Below are 20,306 nucleotides of genomic sequence, written 5' to 3' on the forward strand. Positions count from 1 at the left end.
ATGCTTGTTGATACAGGGAGATCTACTTTAGGGGGCTTGTATTACATGGCCAAACTGAAAAAATAAATGGAGACTTTTTATAACAATGGCTGGATTTTCTTGTGGGAAGGTAGGGTTCGATCATCTGATCATTGAAGTCCACTCCCCCCATGAAAAAATGATAGTCATGGACACAAGCTGGTTTCCGGATTGGGCTGTTTCTTCTGGGGACTTACACGTACGTGTCGTTATGGATCAATGTGAGCATGTGGACGTTTCACACCTGACGTCTAAATGGCTTCCCCGTGGCGTCCGAAGGGGGTGGGGACACCTGTTTACATAACCGGGTGGCCCCACCCCTCTGACGCCCCGGGAAAGCCATGGGAAAGTCCCCGTGCGTCAAAGGGGGCAGGGTCACCCGGGTACGTCACCGTGTGGCCCCGCAATCAGTTATATAAGCACTGTCACCTGCGAGGACGTGTCAGGTGGTGGGAGCCTCCCATGGAGGCAGATAGGTGATGGCCAGTAGGGTTTTGTTTTTTTCGGTCCATCGGCGGAGCGAGAGAAGAAGAAGAAAGGACTTCGTGGGACATTTTTATTTTTTAATAAAAGACTTGTTCCAAAGTGTGTCTTGTGTTTTTTAACATTTTCAAACAGAGGAGGTGGGATCTGGGGGTTTCCTTGTTAGAGGGGGCTTCCAGATTCCAATAAGCCCCCTGCCCGCAGACCCCCACAACTACCGAGCAAGGGTTGTGGGGATAAGGCCCTTGTCCCCATCAACATGGGACAAGGTGCTTTGGGAGGCTACCCCAAAGCACCCTCCCCTTGATGAGGGCATGTGGCCTGGTATGGTTCAGGAGGGGGGGCGCTCTCTCATCCCCCCTCTTTTCCTGTGGCCTGCCAGGTTGCATGCTCGGATAAGGGTCTGGTATGGATTTTTTGGGGGGACCCCATGCCATTTTTTTAAATTGGCGCGGGGTTCCCCTTAAAATCCATACTATTTTTTTCAATGACTTTTATCTGTATTGCTGGGACCTGACAATTCATTATAGCCGCTAGTACTTTTAAATAACTTTTTTTCCTTTAGAAATATCATTTTGTGCAGGGACTGTTCTAAACATGGGAAACATGTGCCACTTTACAGGCATACTATAGACACACCCCAGGTATGAAATTTAAAGGAATATTTCACTTGTATTGTTTTTCTTTAAGCATTATTAAAATCACTGCTCCTGAAAAAAAAATTTGCGATGATACATGTCCCCTGGGGCAGGACCCAGGTCCTCAAACACTTTTTATGGCAATACCATGCATATAAGCCTTTCAAATTAGCACTTTTGATTTCTACCATAGACAATTCATTATAGCCACGAGTACTTTTAAATGACTTTTTTTCTTTTAGAAATGTCATTTTGTGCAGGGACTGTTCAAAAAAATTGTAAAAATTTGCCACTTTACAAGCATACTATAGACACACCCCAGGTAAGAAATTTAAAGGAATATTTCACTTTAAGCATTATTAAAATCACTGCTCCCCAAAAAACAGGCATTTTAAAACAAATGTTTTGCATTGATACATGTTCCGTGGGGTAGGACCTGGGTCCCCAAACACTTTTTATGACAATAACTTGCATATAAGCCTTTAAAATTAGCACTTTTGATTATTCATGTTCGTGTCCCATTGACTTTAACGGTGTTCGTGTGTTCTGACAAATTTTTTGCCTGCTCGGTATGTTCTGGTGTGATATGAACCGGGGGGGTGTTCGGCCCAACCCTAGTGCTGGTGAGGGTGCACTGCTTGGTAGTGATGAGGGTGCACTGATGGGTGCTAATGAGGCTGCACTGATGTGCACTAATGCACTGTGGCTGCACTAATTAGCTGCCACTGATGAGGTTCCACTGATAGGGTGGCACTGATGAGCACTCACTTATGGTCACTGATGTGCACTACTGGGCACTGTAGTGGCACTGATGAGCACTGTAGTTGCACTGATGGTACTGTAGTGGCATTAATGGCACAGATGAGCACTGTAGTGGCACTGATGGGCACAGTTGGCACTGATGGGTGCAGGTGGCACTGTAGTGGCACTGGTGACACTGACATGACACTGATAGCACAGGTGAGCACTGTAGTGGCACTAATGTGGCTCTGTAGAGGCACTGATTGGCACTATAGGGCACTGATTAGCACTGTAGGCCACTGATGTGGCACTGTAGTGGCACTGGTGTGGCACAGATGTGGCACTGATGTCACAATAGACCACTGATGTTGCACTGCTGGGCACTTTCTTGGCACTTGCTTGGCACTGTAATATATGAAACATTCACTGTTTGGCACTCGATCACTCTCCTCCCCACTTACGCTGTATCGTGTGAGTAGAGGAGAGCATTGGACCCCTGGATTTCCCCGCTGTGTTTACGTTGTGATCGCTCTCTCACTGGATGGAACGATCACATGGTAAAGGGCTGCTATCATTGGCCCTTTACCACATTCCACGTTGAGCCGGGTCCCGTGAACTCTGGGGTGCTCAGTGTCGTGATTCTGGGAGGACATCTTAGTACGCCTTCCCAGAATTATCAAGCCACTCTGTAGCTATCATTCGGCTATAGCACGGTTGGTAATCGGTTAAAGCTCCTTTCATTATACACGTTTTGGTCTTGTACTTTATTAGGGATGAGCTTTATGTAATGCAAAAAAAGTTTTAAAAACTGCCTTTTTTCCGGGAGCAGTGATTTTAAGAATGCTTAAAGTGAAACAATAAAAGCGTAATATTTCTTAAAATTTCGTGCTTGGGGGTGTCTATAGTATGCCTGTAAAGGGGCACATGTTTCCCATGTTTAGAACAGTCTGACAGCAAAATTACATTTCTAAAGGAAAAAAAGTAATTTAAAACTACTTGTGGCTATAATGAATTGTTGGTCGGACAATACACATAAGAGTTCATTGATAAAAAAGGCATGTAATTTCCCCACAAGGGAACCCCGAACCAAAATGAAATGGCGTGGGGTCCCCCCAAAAATACATACCAGATCCTTATCGGAACATGCAACCTGGCAGGCCGCAGGAAAAGAGGGGGGATGAAAGAGCGGCCCCTCATCCTGGGCTATACTAGGCCACATGCCCTTAACATTGAGAGGGTGCTTTTGGTGCAGCGGCCCCCCCAAAGCACCTTGTCCCCATGTTGATCCCCAGATCCCGGCCCCCCCTGTGTGATTTGGTAATGGGGTACAAATGTGGTACAAACACAAAATACGTTTTTTGACAAGTCCTTTATTAATTTCTTCTTTTTTCTGCTTCTTCCACCTTCTTTCTTCTGGTCTTCCTTTGGTGTTCTTCTTCCTCCATCTTCTTCTTCAGCTTCTTCTTCCCTATGGCATTCCCCATGCGTCTGAGGGGGCGGCGGCCACCGGGTGGCCCCTCTCTATGTTATATAAGGAGTGTCAGAAGAACAGAGGCTTCACACGGCGGAAGACTCCCACAGAGGCGGATCGTGAATGGAGCAGATAAGAAGAAGCCGGAGCAAGATGCGGGACAAGAAGAGTGGAGGAAGAAGAAGATGAAGAAGAAGATGGAGAAGAAGAAGATGGAGGAAGAAGAACACCAAAGGAAGACCAGAAGAAAGAAGATGGAAGAAGAAGCAGCAAGAAGAAGAAATGAATAAAGGACTTGTCAAAAAACATCTCTTGTGTTTTTTAACCCTTTTGACACTTTTTTGTGAAATGGTAGGGGTACATTTGTACCCCATTGCCAATTCACACGGGGGTGGGATCTGGGGGTCCCCTTGTTAAAGCCCCCCGCCTGCAGACCCCCACAACTACCGGGCAAGGGTTGTGGGGATAAGGCTCTTGTCCCCATCAACATGGGGACATCCTCCACATGTTGAGGGCATGTGGCCTGCCAGGTTGCGTGCTCGGATAAGGGTATGGTATGGATTTTTGGGGGGTCACCACGCCATTTTTTTAAAAATTTTGGCACGGGGTTCCCCTTAAAAATCTATACCGAGGGTCTGGTATGGATTTTGAGGGGGCCCCCACGCCATTTTAAAAAAAAAATTGGCACGGGGTTCCCCTTAACCCCCCTGACGGTATTCCCGAGTCTGACTCGGGGTGGATTTTTTATACCAAGAGCGGTATCCCCGAGTCAGACTCGGGACTGCATCGCTGGATCCAGGAGGAGGTTTACTTACCTTCTCCCTCGGATCCAGCGTTGTCTCCCCGCTGTACGAGCGAGCCGTGTCTCGCTCGATGCATTACATCGCCGATCTCCGTGCCCTGCGAGCGTTGCGACGCACGGGCACGGAGATCGGCGCCAAATTCAAAAAGTGAAACAAACAGCAAACATACAGTATAATGTAATCTTACAGATTACATTGCTGTATGTAAATCTTTCACATCCCCGTTGTCCCTAGTGGTCTGCCCAGTGTCCTGCATGCAGTTTTATATAATAAAAACTGTTCTTTATGCCTGGAAACTGGAGATTGCCCATAGCAACCAAAACTGTCACTTTACATCAAAAATGATTTTAGACCAGCTAGAAAACAGCGATAATAAATTAGAATCACTCGCAGAATTGAGCGATAGCGATTTGTGGGGAGATCTGTCATCAAATACTGAAAAGTAATGACAGTGACAATTCTGCAACTGAGCAAATTTCAGTGTTTTTGATTTGATTACATTATTGAATAATTTTTATTATTGTTATATTATTATTTGGTACAATTATTTATAATTATTTATTATATTATAATTTATGATTTAATTTTTCAAACTTTATCATACCCGGGATGTCTGCTAGACTCTGGTTTGGACAGATTTAAGAGAGTTATCCCTAAGAATTGCAGGACTACAATATAAAACGCCAAATTTTCATGCAAAATAATGGTACCACTTTTAGCACCTAAAATCCGAAATAATCGTACCGCCAGGGAGGTTAATATCCATATCAGATATGAAGGGCCTGTTATGTGTATTGTCGGACAAGACAATTCATTATAGCCGTGAGTAGTTTTAAATTAAGTATTATTAAAATCACTGCTCCCGGAAAAATGGCAATTTTTAACACTTTTTTTGCATCAATATATGTCTCCTGGGGCAGGACCCATGTCCCCAACACTTTTTATGACAATACCATGCATATAAGCCTTTAAAATTAGCACTTTTGATTATTCATGTTCGTGTCCCATAGACTTTAGCATTGTACGCGCGTTCAAACTAATTTTTTGCCTGTTCGCATGTTCTGGATGCGAACGGAACAGGGGGGTGTTCAGCTCATCCCTATTAGGGATGAAACTCTCTAATGGGATTATGCATTACAGCACACCACTCCCCTACTCCACTTAACCTCTATCCAGAGTGATGTCTGTTTAATACAAGAGGTGTGTTACTTGTCAGATCATCAGGTAAAAACAGGGAAAAAAGCCTAAAAAAAGCAAACTAATGTTAGGTAAGCTGCAATATATTACATTTTTAGTTTTGGGTTTATAACTGCTTGTCACATTAAACGATCTGCTACCTTCTGAACAGTATTTAAAACAAAATTGCATTGGTAAATTTACCCCATGGCAGTACCCAGCTCCCAATGTTCTTATTTACTAAAAGCTTGCAAACTAGCTTTGAAAGGGCAAGAAAAAAATAAATGATTACTCTGCTGTAGACTTCAATGGAGTTTTGATTGAACATCCAGAGTACTGAACTTTGCTCAGTTCACTCATCACTAGCAAGACATATGGTAGAAACATCTGATTGCTGTAGAATTCATGATTTATGCAAGTAAGATATTGTAAGAGACTATTACACATGTGAAAAACATGTTTTTTTTTTCTTTTGAAGCTTAATCACCAACTGGTTCAGGCTTTTCCTTACGTCTATCAACCTGGCCGAATAAAAAATTAATCACGTTGTGTTGAGCTGCTGCGTTCTGCACAACTACATTCGAAAGAATGCAGCCAGCTATCTGGCCTCAGTTGCGACTGAGTCTGACTTTTCAGCATAACCTGCATCAATGAGTGCTCGAAAGTGGCCGTCCAGGCAAAACTACGTTGATTACTTTGTGGGTAGGAGGGCAATTGATTTACAACAAAATCTTGCAGATGTTTAATACATTTTTTTGAAAATCTAAACTCATATTTCATTTGAATTACTATTTGTGTTTCTTATCTGTCTCATAGTTTCTCAAATGGCCTTTTAATTTTGGGCATTTTCTTGAATAGTGCAAACTTATAACTTATTTGATACATGAGGTGACAATCACTTTATCAGCTAAATATTATGTTGTGCTGTGGGTCTGCTACACACACATAATGTTATTGTTGTTAATGTATGTAATGCATTAATGATAAAAATAATCAACCTTTTCAACTCCATAAATGAATTGCTTGGAGTCCCTAAAATGACCTGATTTTGGCAAATTGTACAGCACAGTGGGGGTTATTTACTAAAGGCAAATCCACTTTGCACTACAAGTGCACTACAAGTGCAATGCAAGTGCACTTGAAATTACACTTGTACAGCAAAGTGGATTTGTCTTTAGTAAATAACCTCCATTGTCACTGTAACTACACCAACTTAACAAATAAACTGGTATTGAGCACTTATATAAGAAGCCACACATTACACACGAGTATAAAACATTTTACTCCAAGCACATTCACATGTGCGTTATAAACAGTTGGTGTAAAACATGTATGTTTGACATAAATTTGCCTTTTTTGGGGCTAAACAGGCATGTTTAAAAACATAAAATACACATCCCCAACTTAGGAACTTACAAAGTTCGACTTTGCTAAAGTGAAGGCCACATGAGACAGTAGTATGTCAAAACTTTGTTGATCTTACCTTCATAAGATGGGTTGATCTCACCCCTCTAAAAGCCAAATTTTGATGATGCACACAAATTGGGACTCAAAATTGTAATTTCCCTCATGATCCCAGGCCGAAATTGTCATTAATTATCATATAAATAGAAGCGTTCTTGACTCAACCTTAGGTGTATACAAAAACAAAAGAAAAATAAATATATTAATATACAACATATTAACAAATTAACCAAATAACATACCATAACATACTATGACTTGCACATGTGTGGCCACACACCACCCACAAATCAGGTTCACCTCTGTGCCTTATTATGAGGTAGGAGGTTTTTGCTCTTGGGGTGGGGGGTGGTAAAATAGGGCCCCTATTTTGCCACCCCCCACCCCCAAGAGCAAAAACCTCCTACCTCATAATAAGGCACAGGAGTGAATGCAGTTGGAAAATGGCCCGAATAACACCGACACCCATATCCAAAGGCAACCCGAATGATGCCGGTCAATCCAATATATGAAAAAAGCAATCATGCCTGCAATAAATAGAAAATATAAACCATTTGGGGAGGGAGATTAAGCACTCATCAATGGCAGATAAATAGACCGTACTCACTTCAATCCCAATGTTTAACGGAAAAACATATGTTCTGGGAGTTCATGTGGATGCAAAGAAGAAGGAGCATAGGCATATGTAGTTGTGTCAACTAAATTTCGCCTTTTTCGTCTTAAAAAATTCGAAAGATATATATATATATATATATATGTCAGAGATTATTCCAAATGGACCATTCCAGGTGTCTGCTTATAGTGCCAAAGTGAATCTCTCACCTCAATAAGTCCTAATGCTGCATGGGAAACCCATCCAACCATTACCTAGACGGGGGGGGGGGGCAAGAAGGATCGGTGAAAATAAGTACGCTATGCCAGAGGAACCAAAGTGGCCGACTTGCAACTATTCAAAAAGATGAGAGCAAGAAGGGCAACCCTTAGAATCAAATCATTTATAAAAGAAAAATGCCATCCCACCAAATTCAGATAAATACCTGAATGCACCGTCTGTTCATTTAGTGAGTTCCCAGGAAACCCAAAAATGGCTTTCATCATGTAGGCTTTAAATATCCCTCCCCGTGGTGCCAAAAAGCAGCACGTGACATCACGCCACTATGGCACAGTGCGGACATAATAACGAGGGTACCACAAGCCACGGACTAACGACTGGAACCGGAAGTGTATGTCACTTCTGGTGCGTGATCTAACTGCTAACAACGAACATTCCGTGCAAACACCCACAGACCGGGGACACATCTCCAGCCCAAGGGTGCGCAACGGAACAGTGTCACCCGGAAGCCACGACAAAGGGGTCCCTCAGCGGGCATGGAGCTAGAACAGTGCCACCCAAATCAGGCCAAGTACTAGTTTCGCTACACACCCTTGGGTGTCCGTACAGGAATCTATTTGCAAATTGGGTAGATCAAAATGCATGTGGGTCGAATGTGTATCAGGAAAAAAAAAAACAACAACCCCCTTCCCACCCAAAACCCTGCCTGATTATTACGTGAGTGCAGGTGTGGTCAACACATGTGCATAACATCTGCAAATACTATATCAACTTTAACAACAGCAAGTTGTCCTATATATCCAAATATAATACAAACAGCATAAGATAATTATTATTTGTACATACATATCCTCCTCGATTAGAGGAGAGAAAAACTGGCAACATCGTCTGGGACATCCCGCCAGGCAACAATCCAACACACACACCCTAGTGACCACAAAAAGACTCAAAAAAATATTATAAATTATAAAAGGTAATGACAAGGAATGAATGAATCCAACATAGCAAGTGTCCCATGTCCATGTGTGAACAAGGTACCCACTATTATAAGAAAAGCTTATTGCTAAGTCTCTCGTTAAAACCAGGGGAAGGTGTTGCCTCTAACAAATATATCCATCTTGTCTCAAATTGGAGAAACTTTTTATCAATGTCACCTCCACATTCATGTTGAGGTAAATGTTCGAGACTGAAAAAAACAATGGACTTGAGATTGAAGGTGTGGTATAACCCTACATGTCGACTTATATGTGTTTCCATCCTATGTTTAAAGATCAGAGATACATGATCTCAAATTCTACAAAACAGGGTACATTTCATTTTTCCCACATAAAAAGCTTCACAACAACATTTCATTAAGTATACTGAGCCAATTGATCGACAGTCAGTTCTATGTTTAGGGGTCCAAATAGTGTTATTGGGAAGCAAGATGCTTTTTCCTTCAATAATAAAAGGATAAACACTGCACCTGCCACAAGGGTAGGTGCCTGGTGGTTTACCTTTAACTGTACTAATGCTCTTATGATGGCTAGTTACTAGAGTATCTCTTAATGATCGGGACCTTTTGTACGTAATTTTTTGATAAGGTTGAATGAATTTAGAGATTCTTTGATCATCTGCCAATAAGTACCAATAAATATTTTGCACTTTAGCATGTTGAAAATTACATTTGGTGATGATGCGTGTTGACGTAGTTGTATTGTCCCGCCTGGGCTTACATAGTAATGTCTGTCTATTCAGGTTTTTCACTCTATTAAATGCCTTCTCCAGGCATGTTCTACTGTAGCCTCTAATCAGTAGACGATCACGCAATAAATCTGCCTCACTTTTGAAATCTTCATATCGTGTGCAACTGGGCTTCAATCTTAGAAATTTACTATAAGGAATACTTTTGATTCATAAAAACTTCCACATCCAGAAAAGTAATCCTTGATTGTTCAAAAGTATATCTGAATTTCAAATTATACGTATTTTCTTGTAAGCTGTCCAGAAATTCTAACAAACTCTCCTTTGATCCTGCCCACACCATGAAAACATCATCAATATAACGATGCCATGAGAGTATCTGGCCAATCTCTGCTGATCTTGATTCATCTGCAAAGAGATCACATTCCCACCTCCCCAGGTACAGGTTTGCGTAAGAGTAAGAGGGGGCACAGTTGGTAGTAAATCAACCCCAGTGTGTCAACATGTGCTATCTCCCATTATGGGATATCAATGTACGTGTTTTGTGGGTGCAACCCTTTCCTCCAAACTAAAGTAGGTGAGAGGAAGGAGTTACACCCCCGAAACACGTCCATTGATCCCCCATGATGGGAGCTAGCACATGTTGACACACTGAGGCTTATGTCAGAAAGGACAATCCACTTTGCCCTACAAGTGCACTTGTAGGGCAAGGTGGTTTTGCCTTTTTAAAATAAGCCCCAGTGTGTCAACATGTTCTAGCTCCCATCATGGGGGATCAATGGACGTGTTTCAAGGGTGCAACCCCTTCCTCTCACCCAAAAAATAATTATTCTGGAGATCACTAGAAAAAAAACACAAATAAATATTATTCTGGAGATCACTGGAAAAAAAAAAAATACGTTTGTCAGAACTCTGTGTATATCAGCAGCAAAGCAGCTTCATTATTATTCCATTGTAAAGAAGAAGAGAATGCGCTGCATTGAGAGATTTCATAATTTGCCGTGTGATCTTTCCCTTACCAATGCTAGTTTTACAAGGCTGAGCGCTTCTGGCTCATCCTTGATTCCGAGCATGCATGTTTGTACTTTGGACTTTTTCCGACGGACTTGTGTACACACGATCGGAAAGTCCGACAACAAACATTTGTTTGCGAAAAAAAATTTGAGAGCATGCTAGCCAACATATGTTGGTAGAAAGTCCGACAACAGATGTCCAATGGAGCATACATGCGATCGGACTTACTGCCAACAAGCTCACATCCAACATTTCCTGTCGGAAAATTGGATCATGTGTATGCGGCATTAGAGTTGTGAAAATGTGAAATCATTTTCATCAGACATACTTATGACCAGCTCAGCAGATTGTTTTAATAAAAATGCTACATGCGTTCTTAAATGCACCAAATATAACTGGACATTAACATTTATAGTTACACCAGATATTGTTGATCCAAGCAATCTCTGTTTGCCTTCAGGGGTTCAGAAAGTGTTTTTTTCCCCAGCTGGACCAAAGTGGACAATGCTTTATTGGGTTTTTTGTCCTCCTCTGGGTGAACTGTGGGCATAAGGTTTGATATATGAGAGTTTTCTATTTATTAATACATGTTTTTATTGATTAACCCCTTTATGACAGAGGGTAAAACAAATCTTAACGCCTGAACACACTGACACTAATACATTTTAAAAAGCTTTTTTAATCCTACTTGAAATACACTGACCCTGACCTTTGACTCTGACCATGGCATGTGACCATAACCTTGACATTCACTTTAACCCTGATACTAGTCTAGCTAAAACCCTGATTTCGTTATTTTATCTTTTGTTTTTATTAGGATTTTATTTTAATTTTTTACACACAATTCTTGGTGTTTACAGTTTTCTCCTCTAGCAAGGAGATAAAGACCAAAGCATATTTTTCTCTATTCACAAGGAGAAAAAAAAACACATGGGTTGGCTGTGCAGTGACTGATCAGAGGTTATAACAGCGATCAGATGATCAGTCCTGTCCTGACTGCTAGTACAGGACCCAGAGCTCAGTCTCTGTACTGGGACCGTGCTGTGCAGTGTGCTCTCACTACAAACACAGAGGTACATATATGTGGCTCCACAGAAGAAGACCCACTTTTGTGAGGCTGCATAATGTGTGTACACTCGTTGCTAAGGGGTTAAACTAAAAGGACTATTATTTTTCAATCTATGTAACTATGTATCTATGTAACCTTGACTGTTTGGTGCTCTTCAAAATCACCAAGCACAACCAACACCCCTTGCAAAATAGATTCAGTTCCCCACATTTATTTTTTCTAGATCTACAATAATGTCCAACTGTGAATAAGGTTCTTTAGAGAAACATGTGAAAATATACGCTAGCAGTAGATTGCTTTAGAAAGTATTACAGAACAAAAAATAAAGGGTTAATTGCAAATCTAAAAATGCATTGCAAATGTTGGAGATTTATACCGACAAGGGTCAACAGGGACAGCTACAAGAGAAAACAATTGTCCTACTGATGATATTAATTAACTAATAATTAATTAAGCAAAATCTGAGTTTTATTTTATCCTCTCAAAACAGTAAAGCACACCTTCGGGCCCTGAAATCTCTCCTGCATGCACATGTACTGACAAAGAACATGTTTACTGTCCAGTCACAGTCTAAGGGCAGGGTGATGTTCAGGCTGCATTGCTTCACGGCAGTAGAGAAAAGTTAGGTCAGATGTCTTAGCTATCCGTTCAAACTCTGTAAATTTCAGGACTGTAAAAAATGGAAACGGAAATGCCACACCACCGCTAAGAGGTCCAGATACATCTATATTCCAATAAAAATCAGGACAACCCAAGGAGTATTCAATGCGTTTTGAGGGTACAGAAACACTCCCTTCATCAGGGCTTGATTCAGGGCCGTCTTTAATATAGATTGGGCCCTGGGCAAAATTTTTCTTGGGGGCCCCCTCCCATGCAATTTTCCTCTCCACCTACTCTGAGACATGCAATAAATAGCAGCTAGACCTAAAATCATTTTTCTGTATCAGATCAGGCAGCAATTGCAATTGGCTGTCAGCAGTTACAGCATATCATTACTGCTTACTGACTAGTTGCTAAAGGTTACAGCACACATTACGGCTCACTGATTAGTTGCTAGAGGTTACAGCACATCACCTCCTCACAGCAGGGGAGCATGATATACATAGGAATGCCACCTTTATTTACATATCAATGCCGCCAGCCGCAGCTATTTACTTAGTATTTTCGCCGCTATTTACATATGAATGCTGGTTATTTATATGTAAACACAGGGTCTGCAGGTGAGTCACTTGCACACAACAATAGGGCAGAGCTGTGCAGCATTAGTACCAGCACTTCACACAGATATTAGAACACAGCACAGGAATAAAACTTCAAGGGACAAGGGAATTTAAACCTGGATAGTTGGTAAGTATGAGGCAGCTGTTTTGGGCCCCACAACAATGACAGGGCCCAGGGCAGCTGCCCCTTTTGCCCTGCCTTAAAGACGGCCCTGGCTTGATTGAACACAATGCAAAGAAATAAACTAGAAGTGAGCTGGTATTCCTTCTATTGTGATTACAAGAACAGACCTTGTCAGAAGCTGAAAAGGGCATTTCTGGACCCCCAAAACATATATATTTGGGGGTGGGACTATATGCTGATGTCACAGTTTCGGAAATGGCAGCCATCTAAGTAAGCGCACTGCTGTATATGTTTTAACTACTTGGCATCTGGATTTTTAAAATAGTTTTTTTGTGACTTTTATGCATCAATAATAAATTACTACACTATGGGGGTTATTTACTAAAGACAAATGCACTGAAAGTGTACTTGGAAGTAAAGTCACCGTAGATCAGAGGGGCACATTTAAGGGAAATAAAAAACAGCATATAATTGGACGATAAAATCAGCAGAACTTCAGGGGGGCGTGGCTAGCCGCGGAGCGAGATGGCCGCTTGACTGACGAGCTCCGCTCCACAGCAGGCTTAATTCGCTACAACAGCGCAACGGACCACCGTTCTCTGGCCCACCAGAGAAGGGAAGTCGCGGGACACACGGCGGTATGCCCGGACGCTGCCATCCGCCACTGCAACCGCGCCGAATGACGGAGTATTTCGGCCGCATGGAGCACGGAGGACTCCAAGATGGCGCCGACCAGGCCGCTCTCCACACAGGCTCTGCAAGACACAGCCCAACACCGCTCGATCTGCCATATGAGCGACCTGGCACAGACAGGATCAGCAGGGGAGAACATGAGGAGATGGACAGCTTACCCCCCCCTCAGATCCACGCAGGGGACATTCCGCAGGAGAGAGGTAAGAGAATGGCCTCCTCTCCCTGTAACTCTCCTCAGAAAGCACCCACAGCTAAAAAGCATAATGGCTCTGACCCAGGCCCTGCATCTGCTGTTTCAGCCCCCTTATCTACTCTGGCTACCATGCCAGTGACTGACAATCCTGTCTCTGAAAGCATGCTAAAATCTATGCTGCTCACTCTGCAGAAGGATCTCCACAGGGAGCTGCAACTCTCTCTATCCCAAGCACATGACAGGCTGGACTGCCTGGAAGACAGGGCAGACATGACGGAGGAACACCTCTCAGATATGAACAGGGCTCATAATGAAATCCTCAATGCGCACGACCATCATACAGAAGAGATTCAGAAAATAAAGCTGAAACTCGCAGACCTCGAAGACAGGTCCAGACGTAATAATATAAAATTTAGAGGTATCCCTGAAACCATGCAACCTAACGACCTGCCCAAGTACCTGCATCAACTCTTCCTTACCCTTCTCCCTGATCTCACACCCCAAGATATGACCATCGACTGAGCACATAGAATTGCGAAGCCGGACCATTTACCAGCTGACACACCTCGAGATGTCCTGGCCAGGATCCATTTCTATCAAGTTAAGGAACAACTCCTTCGCGCGGCCAGGAACCTGAGGCCTCTTCCATCTCCCTACAATGCAATATCACTTTTTGCGGACTTGTCTCCCGCCACCATGGAACTTCGCAGAGCATTCTCACCGGTCACTTCCTTGCTTCAAGAGCACAATATTGCTTATCGCTGGGGTTTCCCCACCAAGCTTCTAGTCACTTACCAACAGAAAGTGGTTCCGATCCTATCACCTAAGGACGGCTACAAGAAGCTAACCAACTGGGGAATGCTTCCTCTCCGACCAAAGTCGCACAACTCAGCGAAACATCCTACAGGCTCCCCGCCTCCTCCCCGTCGTGGCTCGAATAAATCCAACAAAACCTGATGGACCTCCATGACCAGCAATGTCCCTGGCATGTGAAGCCTGCCTGGGCGTTTTTTTTTTCCAGTTTCACACCCCGTTGAATTATAGTGTGCCACGCACACTGATACATCTTTCTCCCTGTGCCTCTTTTTACTACAAAGGTAATTTGTTCATTTGTTACGCTTGACCATTGTTGATACTACAGTTTTTGACTCATAATCCCTTATTATTCTGTTTTTTTTTCTTTCATTTTTCTTTATTTTATTTTCCTGCCGCCCTTTGCTCCATCGTTCTGTTAACCACTGGTGCCCAACTAGCCTTGATAGAACTACCAGTCCCTGAGGACAAGCGCTTTCTTCACATTCCACATTCTAGGATCGTATACGCGATTTCTATCCTGTTATTAGCATTGAATTTACAGCCATTATAGGATGTGATTTGCATATGATTATATTTCTTGTTGTACTATATATAAACTGTACTAAGCTTTCTCGTAATACCTGTGGTCGCGCTCAACACCTGTGCAACACCCACCATACATAACCATCATGCCACTTAAAATTGTTTCCCTTAACGCCAAAGGGCTTAACTCCCCTTTCAAAAGAAACCTCCTCTGGAAGGAGGCATATAAGCAAAAAGCTGACATAATATGTGTACAAGAAACCCACTTTACGCAACAAAATCCACCCAAATGTACACACAAAAGATACTCCCACTATTTTTTCTCTAACCACGCCCAAAAGAAATGTGGGGTGATGATTGCTGTGAGTTCCGATTTATCCTTTATCCCACAACAAGTTGACACAGATGAAGAAGGCAGGTTCATCATATTAACTGCGTCCTTCGACAATCATCTCTTAACATTGGTGAACGTGTACGCACCCAATACTTCTCAAAAGAAGTTCTTCAAATGTCTGAAGCACAAAATACAACTGTTTAAACAAAACCCCATAATCATTTGTGGGGACTTTAATGATATCCCTGATCCTATGTTAGATACAACCAACCCCGATAGGAAGGCATCCACCGCCCTCTTTAAATTTATGACTGATGAGAACCTGTATGATCCCTGGAGATGCACACACGATGTTGAGCGCGATTACACCTTTTATTCCTACCCTGGTAATTCCTACTCTCGGATTGACCTCTTTCTCACAAACCAAAAAGCTTTGTTATCCTCCTCTGAATCCCACATTGGTACGATTACGTGGTCAGACCATGCACCAATCTCCCTGACTCTATTCCCCTCTCAACGTCCCACTAACCACTCTGTGTGGCGTATGAATGCATCCTTATTTACCAATCCCATTTATGACAAGGAAATAGAATCCGAGATTAGGAATTTCTTTGAGCACAATTGTGCGTCGGTAGACAATCAAGCTACTGTGTGGTTAGCACACAAAGCCTCGTTACGGGGGCTCTTTATGAAATTGGGAGCCCAAGAACGTAGGAGACGAGACGCAGAGGTAGACCATTTACTACAACGTCTTAAATCCCTGGAACTAGCCCACAAAGCCAACCCCACTGATATGCTTCTAGACTCCCTTCGGGACCATAGAAGACAACTTACTGAATTGTTACACAACAAATTTGACTACTATATCAAAAGACTGAAACTGAATTCATATACCCTCAGCAAAAAATCAGGAGCCTTTTTGGCCAAACAAATCAAAAAACAACAACGCAAGTCGAAAATACCGTACCTTCTAAACTCCCGAGGCATACGTATGACCAATCCCCTAGACATAGCCAACACATTCGCAGACTTCTACTCAGACCTTTACAATCTCCAATCCTCAGGGTCGAATACCCCAATCACTACCGACGCTATAGACTCTTTCCTTTCTTCAGTCCAGTTACCGACGCTAACTCCGACTCAACTTAAAGACTTATCCACTCCCTTCTCGCCTGCCGAAGTCCACTCAACTATCAAATCACTCCCGCTTCACAAAGCACCGGGCCCTGACGGATTTGTCAATGAATATTATAAACACTACAATGACATTCTCTCCCCCCATCTTTGCAACGCCTTTAATCATTATGCCTCCTCTGGCACTATGCCAAAGGAGTGCCTGAATGCCCTTATAGTGACATTACCCAAACCGGGTAAATCTTCGGACACCCCGGGCAATTTTAGACCTATTTCACTCCTGAACACAGACACCAAACTATATGCTAAGTTGCTGGCCCTTAGACTCTCCACGGTGATGACACAACTGATTCATATGGACCAGGTGGGTTTCATCCCTGGTAGGCAAACCTCGGATGGCACCCGTCGTTTTATTGACATCATTCAATGGACGGAACACAACAAAACGCCTTCTCTGCTCCTCTCTTTGGACGCAGAGAAGGCGTTTGACAGAGTACACTGGATATACTTAGAAGCGGTGCTACGTAAGTTCGGTATCTCCGACCATTTGCTCCAAGCCATCCTCTGTCTCTATTCCTCCCCCAGTGCACGTGTATGGACATCAGGAGTCACCTCAGACCCCTTTTATATCACTAATGGCACACGCCAAGGGTGTCCTCTTTCCCCTCTAATATTTGCTATGGTCATGGAACCATTAGCCCAACACATTCGTTCCAACCCCAACATTAAAGGTATCACGATAGGCCCAGTGGAACATAAGATAGGATTATACGCAGACAACGTAATAATATCACTCTCCGACCCACGACAATCATTGAAGGAAGTTCAAAAAATTCTAGATCAATTCAGTGCAATCTCTCTTTACAAAGTAAATCACAGTAAATCCCTGATGTTAGCTCTAGGTCTTGACAAACCGACGATCCAGCATATATCCGCAGAATCACCCTTTTCCTGGTCTACCTCTGCGTCTCTAACTTATTTAGGAATTCAATTAACCTCTTCCAGTACACAACTTCTACGGTCTAATTACTCAACCCTCGTGGCGAGGCTCCATCAGTTGTCCCATGAGATGAACCACCCTTTTGTCTCGTGGGCGGGTAGGATTGCGCTAGTTAAGATGTTTCTACTCCCTCACATTCTATATATCTTCTGCACTCTCCCAATACCGTTTCTACCGATGCACCTAAATTCTCTTCAGAACATTCTCCATACCTTTGTCTGGCAAGGTAAAAAACCCAGGATAAACAAGAAAACTCTAACCACTCCAACCTGCAGAGGGGGAATGGGTGTTCCCAACGTCACTCTTTACTACAAAGCAGTCCTCCTGGAACAACTTAGAGTTTGGTGGATCTCACCTGCCTCTTCTAACTGGGCACAGATAGAATCGGAAACGCTACCCGACAAACCCAGGTTATTCTTATCCGCCTATCTTATAGCACCTGGAACACGACATTTCCCACTGGACACAGTGTCTGCCTCTATTAGAGTGTGGACATCTCTACCACAACTGTCGAAAGGCATACCTCAATCTATACTACCCTTTATTCCTACTCAGTCGCTAACTCTAATATTACCTGACCTGCCTGTGCAACAATGGATTGAAGCAGGCATCTCGGATCTAGGAAAATTATTTTCCGCCTCACGTCTGAAATCCTTTGCAGAGCTTCAATCCGCTCATGGAATCTCTCACAAATCTTTCTACATATATTTAAGGATCAGATCCCTACTTAACAAGATAGAATGGTCACACCAACGTGGGATACTGCACACCACATTCACATACTTCACCACGAGCAATCTTGCAAGCAAAGGCATATCGTATATCTACAAAGACTTATCCCGATCCTCAGATGACCAGATTCAAACCCACATTTCAAAATGGACTAAACACATCCCGACTAGCCCACCTAACAATGTGTGGCTCCAGGCTCTCTCTCTTCCTGCCAAACTCTCACGCTGCACGACTCATTGGGAAACCTTACAAAAAGTATTCCACCACTGGTATTACACACCCGACAGACTTGCAAGAATTTTCCCGGATGTATCTCCTCTATGTTGGAGGGGGTGCGGTTCTGTAGGATCACCTTTCCATGTTTGGTGGGAATGCCCATCGCTAACAGTTTTTTGGTCACAAATACGCAACATCCTTCACACAATAAACTGTGCTGCCTCGAACCTAACCCCCCTGGATATCCTTCTTGGACTGGCGATCCCATCCTGGCCCAAAAAGCTACAAACAGTATCCACCCACGTTCTAATTGCTGCAAGACTGGCTATCGCTCGTAGGTGGAAATCTGCTCAACCCCCAGACCTCCGAGAGGTGATATCTATTCTAAACTCCAATTTCGAAATGGAACATATCTTCTCCAAAGCGCACCTCTCCAAAAATAAATTCCTCAGGGACTGGGATCCTTGGATCAATGACCCAAGGAGCATGAAACTGACATGATCTCTAGCACCAGATTCGCTGTAACATTCTGTTTTACGAACTATGCCTACATTGTTCTCCTTACAGCTCCAGTTAGATATACGTAAATCTCATAATTGTTTTAAACGATGGCTGTATTCTGTATTATATCCAAATATGTTGACCATTAGGCCTTTCACGTGCGGCTATGTCTGAATTGTTGCTATATGTTTTCTATTATCTCAGCAATGTTGTTATCAGTCTTAATACCAATTGATATCGACAAACATGATTCTGTAACCTGATCTTTCTCTTTTGTTCTTTTTACGTGATAAAATGTATTCACACCTTCCTTTCTGTGAAACATGTCTATGCCTCTGTACCGCAAATATTATCAATAAAAACCTAAGTTACAAAAAAAAAAAAATCAGCAGAACTTCACCTCATTTCAAAGCTTCCCCTCAGATCTACAGCGATCTACAGTGACTGCACTTCCAAGTGCACTTTCAGTGCACTTATAGTGCAAAGTGGATTTGCCTTTAGTAAATCAACCCCTTTATCTTGCCTTTTTTGATATTTGACTCCTTGTGTGAGCATTTCTTTTCCATCTAGAAGTATTGTTGGCTCTTCCAAATTTCCCCCCAGTGGTGGGCTGCTGCTGCTACAGTCAGAAGACATCAGGTGGATGGATGGAGCTTTAGGTCCATAGAGTGGAAGCTGAGATTGTAAATTCCCGAAGCGTGACTTGCTGCTTTGGCAGCTTGTGAGCTGCAGAGTGCAGTCTTACTCCTAGGCCACGTACACACGCGGGGACTGTTCGCTCAACTTTGTCCGCTGAACAGTGTTTCGGCGGACAGTCCGCTCGTGTGTGGGCTTTCAGCGGACAGTTTCAGCGGACAGTCTGCTGAACAAAGTTTTTCGGAAATTCCGAAAAACTGTCTGCTGAAACTTTGTTTCAGCGAACAGTCCCCTCGTGTGTAGGCTTGTTCGTCAAACTAAGTTCCGCGCATGCTCAGAAAGGATTTACACGCCGAAGTTTGCATTGCAGTGTATAGGACGTCGTTTTCTAGTCCCGTCGTACGTGCCGTTCACGTCATCGCGCACGGTTTCAGCGGACTGTTCGTTCATCGTGTGTGGCCAAGTCCGTCCATGCTAATTTTGAGCGGACTGTCCGCTGAAACTGTTTGACGGACAAAGTTGAGCGAACAGTCCCCGCGTGTGTACGCGGCCTTAGTTGTTTGTGGTGTCCCGTTTTTTGGATGGTGGAAGCAATGCACAGACATTTCTGGAGTTAAAGGACTTTTTAGTTTATTTATGCATGTTTTGTGTGTGATTTTTGCTTTCATGTTTTTATGCACATGTTTTATAGTGGATGCCTTAATTTATTATTTACTTATAATTTGCTGTTGCTATATTAGGGCACTGCACCTTTATTACTGTTATATTTATTTTGTTTGCATGCTTACCTATT

The sequence above is a fragment of the Lithobates pipiens genome, unplaced genomic scaffold (assembly GCF_037356315.1).
Source record: "Lithobates pipiens isolate NorthernLeopardFrog02 unplaced genomic scaffold, aLitPip1_a1.2 Scaffold_22, whole genome shotgun sequence".
Taxonomy (NCBI): Eukaryota; Metazoa; Chordata; class Amphibia; order Anura; family Ranidae; genus Lithobates; species Lithobates pipiens.